Below are 19,615 nucleotides of genomic sequence, written 5' to 3'. Positions count from 1 at the left end.
GCAAGAGTTTTAAATCCCAAAGATGCTTTTTCACAAGGCAACTGGACTTTCTTGTTTTTCTTTGGAGATGTTTTGCTTCTCATCTAAGAAGCTTCTTCAGCTCTGATGAGAAGCGAAACATCTTCAAAGAAAAACAAGAAAGTCCAGTTCCCTCGTGAAAAAGCATCTTTGGGACACTATGACCTGGATGACTGAAAATCTCCATAGACAAGAGTTTTAAATGCTTCTGTTAAATAATAACTATCTGCCCATAAAACCCAATAGATTATCTAGTAGCATCTGAAGAATACTAGCTGAAAGTGAGTGGCAAGATACCTCTTTGGAGTCAATTAGAGCTACTAGAGAGTTAGGAAGTTTCTCCTTAATTGCAAGTTGCTTCTCTCTTTGATCAGTTTCCAACCATTATTTCTTGTCTTGCCCACTGGTGCTTTGGAGAATAGTTTCATGCCTTCTTCTATGTGGCAGCCCCTCAAATACTGGAATACTGCTATCATGTTGCCCCTATTTCTTCTTTTCTTTAGACTAGCCAAACCCAAATCCTGCAGCCATTTTTCATATGTTTTAGTCTCCAGGGCTTTGATCATTTTAGTTGCTCCTCTTAGAACTTTTCCCAAATACTCAACATCCTTTTTGTAGTATGGTGACCAAAATTGGTTGCAGTATTCCAGGTGTGGTCTTACTAGATTTTATAAAGCAGTACTAATATTTCATGTGATCTTGATTCTATGCCTCTGTTTATACAACCCAGGATTGTATTAGCTTTTTTGGCTGCTGCTACATACTACTGGCTCATAGTCAAGTGATCGTCCACTAGGACTCCAAGGTCCCTCTCACAGTTGCTGTTTTTGAGCCAGGTCTCGCTTAATCTATACTTAAACTTTTGCTTTTTCCTGCCTAAATGTAAAGCTTTGCTTTTCTCCACATTAAAACTCATTTTGTTGGATAGGACCCATTGTTCAAGTTTGTCAACATCTTTTTGGATCCTGAGCTTGTCTTCTGGAGTGTTGGCTATTCCTGCCAGTTTTGTGTCATCAGCAAATTTGATGAGTTCCCCTTCTTTTCCCTCATCTAAGTCATTAATGAAGATATTAAAAAGTACCAGGCCTAAGACAGAGCCTTGTGGTACTCCACTGCTTACTTCTCTCCATGTGAATGTAGTACCATGAGGACTATTCGCTGTGTATGGTTTGTCAGCCAGCTACAGATCCATCTGATGGTGTTTTTGTCTATCCCACCTTTTTCTAGCTTACTAAACAGCAGGTTGTGGTCTACTTTGTCAAATGCCTTACTGAAGTCTAAATATACTATGTCCACAGCGTTTCGCTGGTCTACTAATTTGGTTACTTTATCAAACAATTAAATAAGATTGGTTTGGCATGATTTGTTTTTTACAAACCCATGCTGGCTACTGGTTATAACTTTGTTTGCTTCTAGTTGTTTGCAGATCTGTTCTTTGATTATCTTTTCTAGCATCTTCCCAGGTATTGATATTAAACTGATTGGTCTGTAGTTTCCTGGGTCTATTTTTTTCCCTTTCTTGAAGATGGGAACCACATAAGCCCTTTTCCAATCATCAGGTACTTCCCCGGTGCTCCAGGAGTTTTGAAAGATATGGTACAATGGTTCTGAGATAACATCTCAGAACTCTGGGATATAATCTGTCAGGTCCCAGTGATTTATATTCATCAAGATTGGATAGGTGTTCTCTTACCATTTTCTTGCTTATTTTAATTTTTTTAATAACCATATTTTATTAATTTTTTATAATCACAAATCCTTAATATTTTATCAGCAACATGTTGTTTGGTTTCCAATGTTTAGCTTACCAATACATGTTAAACTCCTTTCTCTCTACTTCATTTTTCTAGCCATTGATAAAATGTATCCCATATTCTAAAGTATTCTGAATTTTCTTTCTCCTTCATTTTCAATGTAAGTCTGTCCATTTCTGCACAGTTCAAAATTTTCCTGATTATCTCTTCTTCTGTTGGTAATTCTTCATCTTTCTAATTGAGCAAATACAATTCTTGCTGCCATGAATACATGTAACATTAAATATACACATTCTTTCTCACAATTTCCTGCAATTATACCTAACAGAAATAATTCTGGCTTAAAATCTATGTGTTTTTTCGTCATTTTCTCTAACTATATATATGTATTCTTGACCAAAATCTTTTAACCTTAGGACACATCCACCAAAGATGATAATATATGCCTGGTTTTTGTCTACATTCCAACAATTGCTGGACATATTTTTAAACATTTTTGCTAACCTCACAGGTGTTAAGTGCCATTTGTAAAACATTTTATATAAGTTTTCCTTGTAAGCCACCTCTTTGTTATTTTAGAATTTGTTTCCCAAAGTTTTTGCCAGTTTTCTGGCTTTTCAACTGGTGGTTTGCATACCACCTGTGGTACATTAGCACAGTGGTTCTTAACCTTTTAGAATGAATCGCCCCCTTGAGCCAATGAGGAAGTTGTCATCACCCCCTCCCCCAACATAACCTCTCAATCACAACATAGGAAATAATTCTTCAATTTATGCAAACACTTTTTTTGTTTTCTTTACAATTATCATCAGGACATATTGATGCAAATAATTTATTTCCAGTCTTTTTCCCATATCTCAACTGTGTGAAAAATTTTGGTGCCACCCGTCACTTTATTCCCAAACTTTGTGATACATGTATTTCATTATTATCTTATTTATTCAAAACACTTAAATGTAATGACCACTGAAAACAAAATTCAATTGCAAGAAAGTGAAATACCCAAAAAGAAAAACAGTAACATTTAATAATTGAGTTATAAGTGAAATTTAAGATGCAAAAAGAAATATAAAAGGGGCATAAGAACAAACCGCAATGCTGGAACTAAGAATTTCAAGATGTAAACTCTGAAACTAAATTAAGATTCGAGGAAAGTATATATAGTCACACACACTGTAAAAAGGATTTAAAAGACACAAAGAAAATATAATATCGAACTGGAATGCACACTAAAAAAGTACAATACAAAGAGACACACAAAATGTTTTACAGAGCACAACAAAAATTCAAAAACGAAGCAAATACAGCAATAAAAGCTGAGACAATTATTAATGAAAAATGTATGTACACAAAAAGCAAAAAAAAAGAACATCAATGTCTGCCTTGTGCTTGGTGAGCTGATGTCAATTTCTTGATGTCTGGAACCATTTTTGTTAATCGCATTCTTAAATCATTGCACTCAGAGATCTTCAAATGTTCCTTGACTTAGAAAGGATCTGTTGGACAGCGCTGGAGCCTCTCTCCACTAAGTAACTTAACTTCCTCCCACAATATTGGGTAAGTGTTCCTCATTTTCACCCAGAGTTCATAGCCTTAACTCTGAAAATGTGACTGGACTTCACAGTCGTATTTCAAATCTGTCAGTGGCTTTTGCAGTTTGGAATAAAGTTGTGCAAAGTCTGCTGTGAAAGGATTTAGCACCCAAGTGGGCACTTCCAGATTTATCAGATCATAGAATCTGGTTTCCATATATTCTTTTAGTTGCTTCAAGTGGCAGCAAAAAACGTCCAAATCTTCTCCTTGGAGTTCACATTCATTACCAAGGCTTGGGAACTGATACAGCTCCTGGCGACTCATATTGCTTGCAAGGAGGTCCAATTTGGAATTAATGAGGAGATTACTCCCTTGGCCTTAAGAAAATTGATTTTATCTCCTTGCAGGTTTACATTCACTTCATTCAGCTTGTCAAAAATGTCAGCGAGATAAGCTACATCCAGACGTTGAAGTTTAAGAGAACTGCTTAGACTTGGGTCAGTGGATTCAAGAAATTCAACAACTGTATCAAAAAGTTCATGGAATCACCGCAAACACTTTCCTTTTGAAAGCCACCTTACTTCGGTGTGCAAAAGGAGATGTTCAAACTCCGCGTCATTTTCCTCACAAAGCTTGTGAAAAAGTCGGTTGTTCAAGGCATTTGACTTAATTTTATTCACAGTATTAATGATGTAACATAGAGACTCATGCAAACAGCCACTCAAATTTTTTGAGACAACATGCTGTCTATGAACGACGCAATGGACAGTCATAACTCCAGGTACAACTGATTTTAGATGAGCTTGAAATCCGCAATATCATCCAACCATGGATGCAGCTCCGTCAGTTGCACATGCCACGACGTTTGTCAAAGGGATGTTTTTCTCATTAAAAAACTCTTAAACCTTTTTAAATATCAAAGAACCTTTTGTGTCGATAGCTAAATTTTGAACAAATAACAGTTCTTCCCCGATCACTTCATTTCCGTTGATGAAATGGACATAAGCCAATAACAAGGCTTCATTTTCACGAATCGTTGACTCGTCAATCTGCATCACAAATTCTGTATTTTTCAAGTTGTCAATAAGCCTTTCTTCCACATCAGCAGCCATTTCATCAATTCTTTTTGATACAGTATCATTGCTCAAAGGAATCGATTGCGTAATAGTGCTTGTGCTGGGCCTCAGCATGGTGGCAACAATCTGTTTCACTGCTGGTAAAATTAGCATTTTTCCAATAATGTGAGGTTTGCCACATTTTGCTATCAATAAAGATACTTCATAGGAACAAATGAGCCCCTTGTCGGCATTGAGTGATGATTTTCCAAATAACTTCCCAACAGTACTGCAATCCTCAAACTTGGCCTTTAAGAACTGGAAAAATGATGCCGGTTTGTTGGCTTTATCTGAATGAATTCTTACCAAATGGTCTTTCAGTCAGGAAGGCTTCATCGCTTCATTTGAAAATGTTTTCTCACAAAGGAGACAAAACAGAAGCTGTACATTGGAAGGAGATGGAATGAATCCCAATTTTAGGTATTCCGTCGAATATTGGCGATACTTCATCTTCTCGGCCATGTTGAGAGGTCTTCGAAATGAAAGGCACTACCTGCAAATTAAATTTTCGATTTCACTGGAACACTAGAAAAACACACATGGACATCGACAAACCTAATTTCAACAGTTACATTGACATTACAGCTTCTTTGATAGGCACTTGGGTGAAGTGTTATATAATGATATTATAGTCATATATATTGATTTATAGTTAGAAGTATTATATATATTCTTTATGCAAAAATGGAGAAATATTATTCAAGTAATAAAAATGACAAGTAGTGTAACTACAACTAAAGTTAGCAAAAAAAACCAGTTACAAATCCCACAACTACAATGGCCTCTCCTTCAGGCCAAAGAATCATGTTGGGGAAAGAAAAAGAAAAAGTAGAATTGGCAATGAACCCACAGAGTTTGCAGATAACACTACAAACAATTCAAGAAACAATGATGATGACCCAAGAGGCAATAGCAAATAATCATGAAGAAATGAAAATATATCACAAAGAAATTAAGAATGATATTGGAAAAATGAGAGATGAAATTAAAAATATGAATGATAAGATAGGTAACATACAACAAACAATGATGGAAAATGAACAAAGAATTCAAAAAGTTGAAACAAAATTGGAGCTTGTTGATAGTAAAATAGAATGGATTACACAGAAATCTGAGCAGGCAAATAGGGAGTTGACTGAATCTATTGCTTTTCTGGAAATGAACAAAGCTTCATTCTTTCTAAGATTTCAAAATATTGTAGAGGAAAAGGAAGAATATTTGGGAGAAAAGATGGCAGAGATGTTGGTGGAGATTTTAGGCAAAGAAAAATTGGAAGTAAGAAGATACATAGACAAAATATATAGAATATATACAAATTATGCACGAAGGCATAGATTGGCGAGAGAGGTCGATATAAGGTTTACTAGAAGATCAATAAGGGATGAAATATATAAAAAAACAAGAGACGAACCAATAACATATAAGGATAAAGAAATAATTGTATTAAAACAAATACCACATAGTATACGAAATCAGAGACTCAATTAATTAAATATAAAGTCATGTTTCGTTGGTTAATACCTGAAGGCATACTTTTAACTTGGCAGGAAAAAAAATACAAGATAGATACACTTGAGAAAGCACAGGACTTTTATGAGAGTTACTTTTCACCAGGAGAAGAACAAGAAAGTAGGGAAGAGTCGGAGAGTAAAAGTTATGATGATGATTTATTAGAGGAAGTTGATTGAGAGCGAGAAATACAAAAGTTACAAGAAAGAGAAAGGTTAGAAAGAGAAGCAAAAGGAAGACTTATAGAGACAAGAAGCATAAAAAAATAAAAATAAAAAAATAGATCAAGTAAAAAATGGGAGACATAATTAAGCTCTTATCTGTAAACATTAATGGATTAAATATATCAAGAAAAAGAGTTTAAACGTTTAACAATTTAAGGAAATTGGATGTAGATGTGATGTATCTTTAGGAAGTTTATATAAAATAGGATTATAGAAAATTACTAAAGAAAGTAAAATTTAGAAATATTATACACAATATTAGCATAAAACAAGAAAAGAGGAATTATTATATATGTCAAAGAAAAAATAAAATAAAATAAATATATTTGGATGAAAAGGGGTGAATTTTAATGTTGGAAATAGTATTAAGAGCAAAAACAGTATATGCACTAAATAATAATTAACGTGAATCTTTTTTTAAAAAATAAGGTATATAAGAAGCTAGTGGATTTGGACTATGAGAATATTTGTATGATTACCAGGCCTTGATGGAATCCCGGTCGAGTCCTATAAAAAATACGAGAGTTACTACAGTAAATAATGTTGAAAATTTAAAATGAGGTGTTGGTAGAGGCAATATGTGTATAATAATGTATAAGAATAATAATATGAATTATTCCTAGTAAGTAGTAGAATATGAAGGAAGGAAAATGTAAATATGAAGCAATGGGGCAATAAGGACAAATATTTCAAAGAAGAATGAGGGGGGAAAAGTAAATAATAGAAGAGTACTGTTACAAATTGCTGTTAACAAAAAAGGATATATTATGTGTGTATGTGTGTAATGTTTTGCTGTGTTTTGTTTTGTTTTGTTGGTCTAAAATAAAAATTTAAAAAAAAAGTCTAGAAAAGCTTTCCAGAACTTAGAGGTGAATTGAACCCTTCTGTCTGAAATTATGCATTGTAGGGCCCCGTGAAATTGATATACATTTTGCACTAGAGTCTTAGCAATTTGGATCTTAGAGCATGGAATGAAATGAATTTGTCTAGAGAATAAATCTGTTATGATCCAAATTACAGTGTTTCTAGCACTTTCAGGCAGTTCCACAATAAAATCCAGAGATCTCTCTCCAGAGTGCTGACAGATTTGCTACCAGTTGAAGCAGTCCTGGAGTTTTCCCTTGCTGCTGTTTAGCACTGCGCATGTGGGGCAGCTAGCTACATAGCTTTCTATGTCCTTTTTCAATACAGACAACCAAAATTGCCTCTTAATGAGATGTGAGGTTTTTACAAATCCAAAATGTCCAGCAGTTTTCGAGTCATGCCCTGCTTGCATTACTTCCTTAAGGCTGCTGGGACATAAAGTTTTTCTCCAATCCAGGGTAAACCATCTTTTAACACAAACAGGTTATTATGGTTTCAAAACCACTCATTGGTTTCTAACAGTTTTAAACTCCTGCAACAATTTTTTTCCAATAGGAGCCACAGGTCTCGACTGGGCTCTGGTGGTTACAGGGGCTGCTAATTGACAAGGATGTAAAAATGATTTAGTTGCTTCTGCTTTCTTCCTGTTATATTGAGGCAGTCTAGACAATGCGTCAGCCAAAAGAATCTTCCCCCCAGGGAGGTAATGGATAGTGAAATCAAAATGATAAAAATGTTGGGACCACCTTGCCTGTTTGGGCGAGAGTTTCCTGGGAGTTTTCATCGCTTCAAGATTCTTATAATCATTCCACAGTTGAAACAGTATTTTATTCCCTTCAAGGAAATGCCTCCAAGTGAGGAGAGCCCATCGAATAGCATAGGCGTCCTTCTCCCAAGCTGCCCACCTCTGCTCAGTCTCTGATAACTTCCTAGAGGTATAAACACAAGATTGCAACTGTCCTTCTTTATTTCTCTGCAGTAAAACTGCTTCTACAGCCACATTGCTGGCATCAGCTTAAATTATAAATGGCTGTTCTGGGTCTGGATGTTTCAAAACCAACTCCACAGAAAAAAGTCTCTTAAGTTTCTCAAAAGCTGCTTGACATTCTCCTGTCCATTTTAATGGTTCTGGGCTTTGGCTTATCCCCCCTTTTAGTTTTTAATAAGTTTGTGATTGGGAGGGTAGTCTGTGCAAAAGACAGGATGAATTGTCTGTAAATGTTCGCAAATCCTAAGAAACCTCGGAGTTGTTTCCTGGTTTGTAGGGGAGCCTAGAGCTTTCACTTTCTCTGGGTCCATCTCTACCTCCTCGTTGGACATATGATAGCCCAAGTAATCAATACGATTGTGGAATTCACACTTTGACAGTTTGGCATACAGTTTGGAAGAGTGCAGTTTCTTAGTACCGCTCTGACTAGCTTAATAATGTGTTCATCTTTGGTTTCTGTGTAAATAAGGATATCACCAGATAAACCAAATCCCCTTTATACACGTGCTCATGCAGAACTTCGTTGATCAACTGCATGAATACTGCAGGGGCCCTTTGTAGTCCAAAAGAGAGAACTTTAAATTGGAAGCAACCCAACGGGCAGCTGAAGGCAGTTTTCCATTCATCCCCTTTCTTTATCCATATGTGGTAATAATCTTCTCTCAAATCTAGCTTGGAAAAAAAATTCCCTTTAGACAAGTGCATTAACATGTTTTTCATTAAACATGTAGTGGATACATGTTTTCCACATACAGAGTTCAGACTTCTATAATCTATGCACAGACAAAGAGAGCCATCTTTTTTTTCTCTGAATAATACAGGGGCTGCTACCTGGGATCTAGCTGGCTCTATAAAACCCTGCTCTAAATTCTTTTTGATAAACTTTCCCAGTTATCCCTGGGAGCCATAGAGTACATTTTTGGCTTTGACAGTTTCACCCTAGAATGATTTCAATAGCACAGTCTGTGGGCCAGTGAGGGGGAGAGTTCATCTGCTCTCTATTCGTTGAATGCCTCAGCCAAATCTCGTATTCCATTGGGAGGCTTTGCAAGTCTGACTTATTGAGGTGGAGGCAAAATCACAATGTAATCCATAACTCCTGCCATTTTCTTTAGAAATGGGCAGGACTTCCCCCGTGGAATTTTAGCTGTCTTTCCCTCCACTTGATCATGGAGCTCCCCTTCTTTAGCCAAGCCAGTACAAAACTAATGCCCACTCCATTCCTTGGGCCACAATAAATGCTAAAGTCTCTGTGTGGTCTCCCAGATCAATATATAAAGGTCTGGTGGCAAAATTGGCAGGCACCCTGCTACAACTGAGCTGTCTAATTGGCAAAAGGTAATTGGAGTTTTTGGCCTCCCAAGGGGTATCTCCATTTCCTCCACTAATTCTGGGCTGATCATGCATCGGGTGCACCCCAAGTCCAGCAAGGCAGCTAATTTTACTGTCCTCCCAATGCTGGGTATGGAAAGTTCTAAGGGCAGTGTTATGGGGTCAGTTGGCCCACTCACCAATGGGTCATTTTTGTAGTCATTTTCTGACCCTTCTGGGTCATCATAATGTGGAGTCAGAGCTCGACCCTCTCAGTCGTGGCCACTGGGGAGTTCTACAACTTCTTTGGATCTCATCGCAGTCTCCCTGGGGTGCAGTGAAGCTCTTGGAGGTCTTCCAGCTGGTAGATGATCCCCTTTCTTGGTAGATGTCTTGCTGCGACAATCCATGGCTCAATGTCCTTCTTTACCACATTTGAAGCAGGTAGTAGTGCAAGGCGGAGCAGGCAAAACTCGAGCAATCTCCTCTCGCTTCTCAGACTGCGGTCTGGAGCTTGGTCTCACTGGGCAGTATAGGTGCTTGCGTAGATTGATCTATACTTCCTCAGCTAGCAGGCACCAATCAAACAGCTGTCCCCAGACTCCATGAGCTACGCAGGCATTATACAACTCTTCATTGAGCCCATCCTGGAAACAGCTTACCAAGATGTCTTCTGACCAGTGAAGATGGCTGGCCAATTCTCTTCAGTATACTCAGCCACCAGTCTTCTTACTTGCTTCATTGTCTTTATGCGCTCCCAGGTTTTCTTATCTGGCAGCCAGTCTTCGAAATGTCTTTGGAGCACAGCCATAAAGCAGTTGAAATTTCTCAATTCGGATGCTGTCATGCTTCCGTCGGAGCCTGAATCTGCAGAGGAAAATGAGCAGGAATGAGACCCTATGGAGGTTGAGGGAGAGGTGCCTGTGGCTTCAGAGGAATGTGGGGAAGAGCAGGCAGAGGAGGCCAGGGCCCTTCAGGAGTGGAACAGAAGAGACAGAGTTCAGGTGATGAGCAAGGGCCAACCCCACCTGATCCTAGAGTATGGAGAGTGGAGAGAAGGAGGGAACAACACAGGCAGGCTTAACTACTCGGGAGGAGAGCATCCCACCCCTCTCCACAAGGCACACCTGGAGAATGAGTTTTAAGGAGATTCTGTGGGGAGAGGCATTTGTCAGGAACAAATGCTGATTCCTTGGAGTTTAGTGTGTGTTGTTGCTGATCTCTTGTTCTGTGACTTCTGCTTGGAAACCCGGAAACTCTGATCCTTGGACTGGCTAACAATGTTACTTGGATGTTTATAGATCTCAGACTGTATTTTGACTTCCCTTCTGAAACTGTTCAGGCAAGCATGTATTCACACAGATTTGTTAGGTTTATGATGTATGTGTCATTCTCTCTTATCTCCATGATCTTGAATAAATTTCTCTCCTAAATCAGACTATATGTTAAACTATTTGCAGCCAGAGGTGTGTGTGTGACTTCCTTTGTTTGGAGGCTTGCCAGAAACGTGGGAGCATTTGGGGAAAATTTGGAGCAATTAAAGGACGGTTTGAATTGCCAGCTGACTACATTGCCTCTGTGCTGTGCCCCAGGTCATCACAGGTGCATTGCAGTTGTACAAGGTCACCATCCAGTCAGCTGCTCCATCTTCCAAAGCTAGTGTAACTACCCAGATCTTTTCTACATTGGTAGGCAGTGTTCTCCCATAGATTTGCATGTAAGTAAACACTTGTGCCAAGAAATACCCCAATCATTTCAGATCTCCATCAAACTTCACTCCGATCAGAATTGGTTTTACCTCAGCTGGTTTGAGTGGTCTGCCTCTGGTCCCTTGAGATGAACAGTCTCGCTGCGGTGCTACCTCCTGGGCTCCAGCCGCTGTCATCTCTTGGATTTCTGATTCCTCTTCCTCTGATTTGCCCTCTGATTCAGGACATTCTTTCAGCTCATCGAAGGTTTTTTTCACATACACCATCACCACTTCCATTGTCTCTGATTTTGATTTTTCCTTTTCTCTATCTTTATCAGGAGGGGCAGGTCCTGGATTTTTCTTGTTCGTCTTTCTCTTCCCTCCACCTCGAGTAAGGGTGACTTTTGGGGCTTTTTCTTCCCATCCTTCTTTTTTTGCATTCATTTTTCTGAATGACCATCTGGTTCAATCTTTTTCACCAGAAGACCTGGCTTCTTTCAGATCCCTGGAAAGGCTTTCATCAGGTTTCAAACACAGGAGATCTTTGGCCCATTTTTCTGCCTGAAACTCAGGAATTCATTTGCGATTCCCCTGGCAGAGCAGCAGCTTCTCTGGGTTGAGTACTATGCACATCTCACCTTACATAAGGACTCACCTCAGCTAACCACCCAAGAAAGCAGAACTCTTGAAACAACATTGTCTCAAAAAGAACTTTTATTAGGGTTAGTGACAATGGGGAAGTCAAGGCAGGATCTGGGGGCAATCCTGTGTAAATGTTATATTTAAACAAGCAATCTTCCTCCTCCCACCAAAGTCATAGTGTCCATTTCAAATCCAGACAATCCACAGGTGTCATGATGTTTGGCATAGTTGGTGTGCATCTCAAGGTCTCCTCCAGTTTCATTTCTTCATAATTGTCTCCCTGATAAGGGAAACACAGTCTTTTCTCAAGTGGATAAAGGAGAGGAAAAGTAGAAAGTGAAAGTTATCCCAAGCAAAACCAAATCCCTCCCTCTCCCAGCAGATTGGCAGGCCCCAAACAAGAGCACATATGCAGAGAAAACAATAAGGATTTGGGGTCCTGACAGTATCTTCTTTGTAAGAGGAGATTGCCTCTTGGATTGCTTGTAATGCCACTTGCATCTCTTTCTGGAAATTATTAGATTTTTCTTGTTGAAGCATTGATTTGCTTGATCTCTGATACATAGGGCTTGCAGAGGTGGAGGATGGGGCTGAGGGTGTTTTAGTTAAATTTGGAACATTCATTTTTAATTCCACCACCACCCCAAAATTTTATCAACTCTAATACTTTTCCCAGATGTCTGCTTTATACCAAACCATTAATTTTGTATTTAATACCACACTATATCATTTCACTTTGTCTTCAATAACTCTTATAGTTCTTATCTATAGTCTCTATAGTCCAATAAACTCACTGAACAAGAGTGGGGGACAAGGAAAAAGAAGAAAAGAATATGTAATTTAATTCTGTTTGTGGGGCTCACTTCCAGAGCAGTTGTCCAAAATCCAAGTTTATCGCTCAGTCAAAATTTATAATCCACTTGGATTATAAACTTTCTGAGACTAAAAGTTTATAATCCAATAGGTTCCCCAGACAACAAGAAGAAAAAGAGAAAAAGAAAAGAAAAGGGAAAAGGAAAAAGAAAAAATGAGGAGAGGGGGAAAAAGTTTATAATCCACTTCTATCTTCTGACTCCAGCTCTAACCAATTGTCCAAAAATCCAAAGTTGCCAATCTGCCAAAATTATAATCCAAAATGTCTTATTGTAGATAGTTCCTTGCCATTCAGTCTGTCTCTAAATAGTTTATAAAATTACAAATCAAACAATATTTGTAATCTGAGGAAGCCAGATAGCTTCAAAATAGTTTGCAGTTTTAGTTGTAATCCAATCTGCAGAAAAAGTGCAATCTACAAGGTTATGAAGTTCAGAAACATCAAAGGGATTAGTCTGTTATCTGTGTCTGGGCATCCGGCCAAGTTCCCTCACTCCAGACAAAATATAAATAGAGCTTCATGTAGTGTTTTGTTTTGTTTTTTGCAACTAGATGTCATTAGATGCTTTCTCCCTACTGCCTGTTACTTCCTTGCCATCTTCTCTCTTTAGTGGACCTAGAGTTTCCTTTACTTTTTTCTTGTTATTAATATGTTAAAAGAAACTTTTTCGATTGCCCTTGATTTCTGTTGCAAGTCTTTGTTCATTCTGAATCTTTGCTTTCCTGACTTCATCTTCGCATGTTGTGGCTGTCTGCTGATAATCAGCCTTAGTTATGTGTCCCTCTTTCCATTGTTTGTACATGTCCTCTTTCTCTTTCTGTTTGTCTGAGAGAGCTTTGTGCAGCCATGCTGGTTTCTTCTTGAATTTCTTGTTTTTCTTTTTCACTGTGCTGGACACAATGAAAAAGATTTTTCAGGGTTGCCCACCCTTCTTGTATTGTTTTCTCCTTTAGGATTTTTGTCCATGGAATCTTTCCTAGGTTCTTTCTGAGTTTGTTTAAATCAGCTCTTTTCAATTTTAAGACTCTGGTTGGATTATTTTCTATTGTTTGTGTTTGCATTATATTGAATTTCAGCATGATGTGGTCACTTGTATTTGAATCTAAGCATTTAAGACTTTTATGCCTGTCCGTGGGTATGTTTCCTGCATCTCCTGATTGATGTTGGAGTTTTTCTTTTTTTCTCATCACTCCCTACCTCATTGTTTGATTTGATTTCTTGGGGTTTAAGACTGGTTTTGTGTTCTAGAGATTCTAAATATTGGTCAGCCTTCCCCCTCAATTTTAGTTTAAAGCCCTCCTGATGAGTTGGGCCAGTCTTTTTCCAAGTATATTTTTCCCTGTTTTAGTGAAGTGCAGCCCATCCCTTGCCAAGAGTCCTTCATGAAGAAAATGAAGTCTATGATTGAGGAAATCAAAGTTTTATTGGCAACACCAACTCTTTAGCCAGTGGTTTATTTCTAGAATTCTTTTTTCCCTCAATGGGTGTTGACCTTTTATTGGGAGTACTGATGAGAACACTATTTGTGCTCCTACCTCCTTAACTTTATTGCCTAGTTGCTTATAATCTCTCAATATTGTACTCAGGTTCTTTGTTGTATCATTCGTCTCAATGTAAAGGAGGAAAGGGTAGTAATTTATGGGCCTAATTATTTTGGTTAGGTTCTCGGACACATCTTTGATTTTTGCTCCAGGAAGACAACACACCTCCCTGGTTTGTATGTCTGGTCTACAGATGGATGATTCTCTTCCTTTGAGGATAGAATCTCCTATTACCAACACTCGCCCTCCTTTTTGGGGGGTTGCAGTCTGGGGTGCTTTTCTGTTTATCTCAGGTGTGTTTGTTGATGTGATTCTTTTAGGTATGTTTGGTGTTGTTTCTTTGCTAGATGTCTGCATGTTTTCTTTGAGGGGGAGGTTATGGGCCTGCATATTTCTACCTAGGGAGAGAAATCGATTGCTCAGTTTTAAGGGGCTGCTTCTGGTTGGGTTAGATTGTGCAGTAGGGTTTGTTAGATGTCTGCTGCTTCTTTCTTTGATTATTGTGTTTCCTTCTATGTCTGACATACCCCCATTTGTCTTCTTCCAAGGGTTTATCAGTAGAGTCAAATCCTCTGGGATTTATTTGTTCATTATTTGATTCAGTTTGGGTACAGCTTGGAGTTTGGCTAGAGTTGCCTTACTTTTTCCTCTAGTAGTTCATATAGTTTACATCTAATGCATGTATAATTTGGATCTTCTTTGGGCATAAGCACATACATGGAACATGTATTCCATACTACAATAGTATCAGTCGCCTGTTCCATGAGTTTGTTGTTTGAAAATTCCTGTTTTTGGTTGGTGGATATGCTTTGCTGTTAGCCTTGTTTCTTCCTTCTCTGTTCTAGGTAATTGTGCCTATTTTTCCCCTATCCTTTTTCTGTCTGTTTGTGCTCATTTTTCTACCTTGTTATTTATTTAACCTTCCTACTATTGTGTTAGTTTTATTTATCCTTTTCTTTCCTCTATTTTTTTAAAGTTTTTGAGCTCCAATTCCTTTTTATTCTTTACTGGGGGGTCTTTCCTCCCTTCCTATTGAAACCTCAAACTTAATTGTTGCTTTCACTTCTGTTGCTCGCTGCTCTGGCTTCTTGTTGTTTTCTCTGCCAGCTCTCTTTTATCCTTTGTAACAAGTTTTATTATTTTTTTCAATTTTTACAGCCAAGTAATTAGGAAACATCATGGAGATAGGATAATCCATAGTCCAGTAACAGAGTCATTCATATAAATCAAAGATTACATTATTAAAGATTCCCTCTCTATTTCCCTTAATTATTGTATCATTTCTTAATAAAGCTCAATCAATCAACACATTTATGAATACAATTTTAGTTATAGATATCCAAGTCATGATTTTGAGTTTTACTATTCCAATTACCATTTTCAAATTTAGCCTTTAATAACCATAATTTTTAAACTTTGGATAACCTTCATTTCATTACCCCGTGATTATCACAGCTAAAGTATACATATTATTCCCAAATTTAAATTCTTGTCTTATTTCACTAGTAAATTCTATTTTTCATCTTGATAGCTCTTCATTTACTAATAACATATCTTTCATTATCACAAACCCATTTCCATATAACAATTCAACGCTATAATCTAAAAGTTAAATTTTCATTTCCATTATAAATCTAAGTACTAAATATTAAATCAGTCAGTATATCTGAAAGCCTTCTTAACCTATTAGGTAAAATTTCAAAACCCACTTTTAAATCTAACTCTGGCTTACTTTTTTTGCCAGGAAGGCTTCCATACCAGTGCCTTTGAATCCTCCAATATGTCTCTATTCCCACACATACTGTTTGAATCAAGAGAAAATATCCAGTTATCAATTTTTCAAAGGAACTGACCCTTTTGTAGTTATTAGGTTGCTGCCCTAATAAGTCAAGTCTCCATATTTGGTTTAAAATGTTTGTGGTCTTCTTCTTCTTCTTCCAATTTGCTCTACGTAAGGTAAAAAGTCATATTCAGTGTTGTCATTGTTGTTTAATTGTCTATATTGTCAAAGTTCTCAGTATATTGTAGTTGTTGTTCAGTTTGCTTGTCTAAATTGTTGAAATTCTCAGTATATTGTAGTTGTTGTTCAGTTCCTGTTGCTTTAAGAATTGCAGGTACTTTGGTTAAAGTCAGTATTTGGTCATCAAGGTTCTCAATAGGTTGTATATATTGTTGCACAAAATCCTCTTTAATGATGGGTTGTTCCTCTTCTATTGTTTTTTGATTTAGAAGTTGGTCAGTTGGAGTCTGAAGTTCACTTTGTAATTTGGGGATAACATCTTTGGATTTTACTCTGGAATTCATTAGCTCAGTGGCTTCAAGAATTTTTTCAAGTATAAGTTTATAGTTAAGCTGTGAGTAGAATTCTTCCATTTCTATGGTAGTTAAAGATAATCTTTTAGTGGAGCCTATGTTTAGAAAGAGTCAGCCAATGTCCACCTCCACAATTTCTAGAAGTTGTTTTCACTGCCCAGCTGTTTCCAATTCTTATCATTTTTGATAGTATGAAGGACAAATCAAGAGAGCCAACAAGCTTAACAGTCAGAAAAATTCAATTGCTGTGCCAAAGCAAGATGTCTTCACCACAAGATGTCCCCAGTAGGTTATCTTTTTTTCCAAAACAGCAATTATGCTTTTATGCACTTAAGAAAAAAAAGCAAAAGTTAATGGATAGATAAAATGCTCAATCTCTATGGTAGAAACTTTTGGGACCCCAAAGTCTCCCAAAAATAGAAATCCAGTTATTTGGTTAAAAAAAATAGTTATTCTTTCCTTTAGTTTCCAAAGCTCAAATTCCCAAAGTATATAAATGCCACTATTTTAAGAGCAGGGAGAAAAATTTCAGAGACTTTCACAAAAAAGTAGTTAGAGTAGAAGAGAGGAAAGGAAGGGTCTCACCCAGATCTTCCACAGTGCTTTGTTGTGCTTAATAGTGCTTTTGGCTTTCGGCCAGTGCAGCTAAGTGATTGGCCATGTTGATGGCCGGTCTTTTCTTCGTCAATCCAAAGGAGCTGCCTCAGCTCAAACAGGAGGGCTGCCACCTTTCCATGCTCAGGCGAGGGTCCTGCTCAGTGGTGGTCGCCCCTCCAGGGCGACTTTCGACCTTTTCCAGGGTCTTTCAGTGAACGAAAACCAGACGGCGGAGAGGAGACTCTCACCACACGTCTGCTAGCGCTGCAAACCGGGACCAAAAGGCAGCTCCCTTTTATCTTTCAGTGCTTGTCTCTGGTCTGGTGAGGCCTCCATTCAGCTTTTCAGTCAGCTCAGCTCCACTGTCTGGTCTGCTCCTCTCAACCAGCCATTCAGCTTCAGAGATTGAAACTCTCTGGCTCAAAGCATCTTTGTTGCTGCTGCTATTGCTGCTGCTGCTGCTGCTGCTGCTGCTGCTGCATTTCTCCCCTCCTCAGTTTTTGCCAACACCAATTCCTCACAGCCAACAGATTGTTTTATTGAATGAATATAGTTTTATTGAATGAAGGACTATGTGCAACTCTTTGGCAAGCATGTCATCTCCAGACATCCCTTGTGGGAGCTAAGAAAATTAATTGACATACCCAGTTACTAAATGACTCAACAGCTCTTGCTGATTCATTCTCTTCCCAAAAGCTTTCTTCATAAAATCATTGACCCCACATGTCCTGCTGACCAAGTCAAAATAGATAAAAATATAGAGATGAAAAATTGGTTACTAGTACAATGTAACCCTTGGATTCTGCCCTTCAGGGATTCAGTGTTAATATGGCCAATAGCCTCTAATTTGGTGTCTGTCTGTAACTGCTTATCTGTCTGTATTGCATAAATAGAGTTGGACTATGTTTTGGACCTGATAACATAATTTCTTAAAAATTCAATTCACCATCATCTTTGAAATAACACATTCCCTTTCAGTATGCTATTTTGGTATCTTGAGTTTCCATTTTGTATAATTGGAAACGATTCCCATGTTTCTTCTGGAATTGGGTAGATTTGGCTCCTTCAATCTCTGGGCATAAATTCACTAAACTGAAGTTCTTAACTGAAGTATTTAACTTCTTAAGGCATAAGTCTATAGTACCAACTTTAATAAACTCTTGGTATGTGTCAGAAGAATAATTTGGGGTTCCAACTCGAGCCGGAGCTGCACAAGAATAAATAAAAATGAGATCCAGATAATGAAAATGAGATTCTCATAGACAGCTGTGAGGAAAGAAGAAATATTTATTCCTAAAAGCAAAACAGTTTGCTTTTAGGAGCAGGCTAAGGAGAAATGGGGTACAGCAGCAGATTTTTTTATAAGGGGAGCTTGTCCATGGTATAGAAGTGTCTACATGCTGATTCTAGGATGACACTTGAGGGGCATGTGTATTTAGGTATATTTATTCTTGTGAACATGCAGTTTCTCTGGGAGACCTAATTTAATTAACTCTGTTTGTGTTTCAGACCTTATCCTTTGATATGTGGATTAGGTCTGAGTAATTTATTTGGGAGTTTGAGGAAGTTTGTTAATTTTAGTTGGTTAACTTAGTTTTAGCTTGACTGCCAATTATCTAGTGGAGACACTGATTCTCAGACTCTTGTGGATTCTGTTAATATTTTAGGGGAAGATGGAATCAGTACAAAGAATAAAATATATTTGGATATAAAAATTTTCACATATGGATTACAAATTCTATGAATCAGTCTCTCAGATTAAGTAAACTTCAATATAACAAATTTCTTAGAATACTTAAGTATTAAGTATTACATATTTAATTATTTCTAAAATGAGTTCAAACACCAGGTTCAGATGGATTACATCTCAGAGTTCTGAAGGAGATGGCAAACATGATTTCAGAACCACTGAACCATATCTTTCAAAGCATCGGGAAATGACTAGAGGACTGATCTGTTTCCCATCTTCAAAAAAAAGGGGAAAAATGGATCTAGGAAACTACAGATAAATCACCTGACAGCAATCTGGGAAGATACTGGAAAGACAATTAAGCAACGACTCAATGAACACTTAGAAACAAGCAGACTTATAACCAGAAGCCAACATGGGTTTGTTTTTTGTTTGTTGTCATGTTTTGACAAAATGACTAAATTAGTGGACCAGAGAAATGCTATAGACATAATTTATTTGAATTTCAGTAAGGCATTTGATAAAGTAGGCCTAATTAGTAAGATAGAAAAATGTAGATTGGATAGCATTACCACTAGATGGATTTGTAACTGGTTGACCAACCACATTCATCATGTAGTCCTTAATGGAACTATATCTACAAGGAGGGAAATAAACAGTGGGGTACCCCAAGGTTCAATTTTAGGCCCAATACACTTCAATGTCTTTATAACCAATTTAGATGAAGGAATAGAAGGGGAACTCATCACATTTGCAGACAACTCCAAGCTGGCAGGAATAGCCAATACCCCAGAAGATAGGCTCAAGATCCAGATGAATCTCGACTTGAACTTGAACACTGGGCCCTATTCAACAAAATGAAATTCAATAGTGAGAAAAGCAAGGTTCTACATTCAGGTAAGAAATATCAAATGTACAGGTATACAACAAGTGATATCTGGCTCAATAGCAA

At 37.6% G+C, this 19,615-nt stretch overlaps 1 protein-coding gene across 1 annotated transcript in view; it reads left to right on the top strand.

Annotated features, from left to right (window-relative positions):
• LOC120313605 (zona pellucida-binding protein 1-like) overlaps window positions 1-19,615 on the top strand; it is a 62,889-nt gene that overhangs the window by 6,664 nt on the left and 36,610 nt on the right. The window lies entirely within an intron of this gene.

The sequence above is a fragment of the Crotalus tigris genome, unplaced genomic scaffold (assembly GCF_016545835.1).
Source record: "Crotalus tigris isolate CLP2741 ecotype Arizona unplaced genomic scaffold, ASM1654583v1 scf7180000018730.549990, whole genome shotgun sequence".
Taxonomy (NCBI): domain Eukaryota; kingdom Metazoa; phylum Chordata; class Lepidosauria; order Squamata; family Viperidae; genus Crotalus; species Crotalus tigris.
Note: the sequence above shows the minus strand (reverse complement) of the source record. Positions and strands in the feature narration are given on the sequence as shown.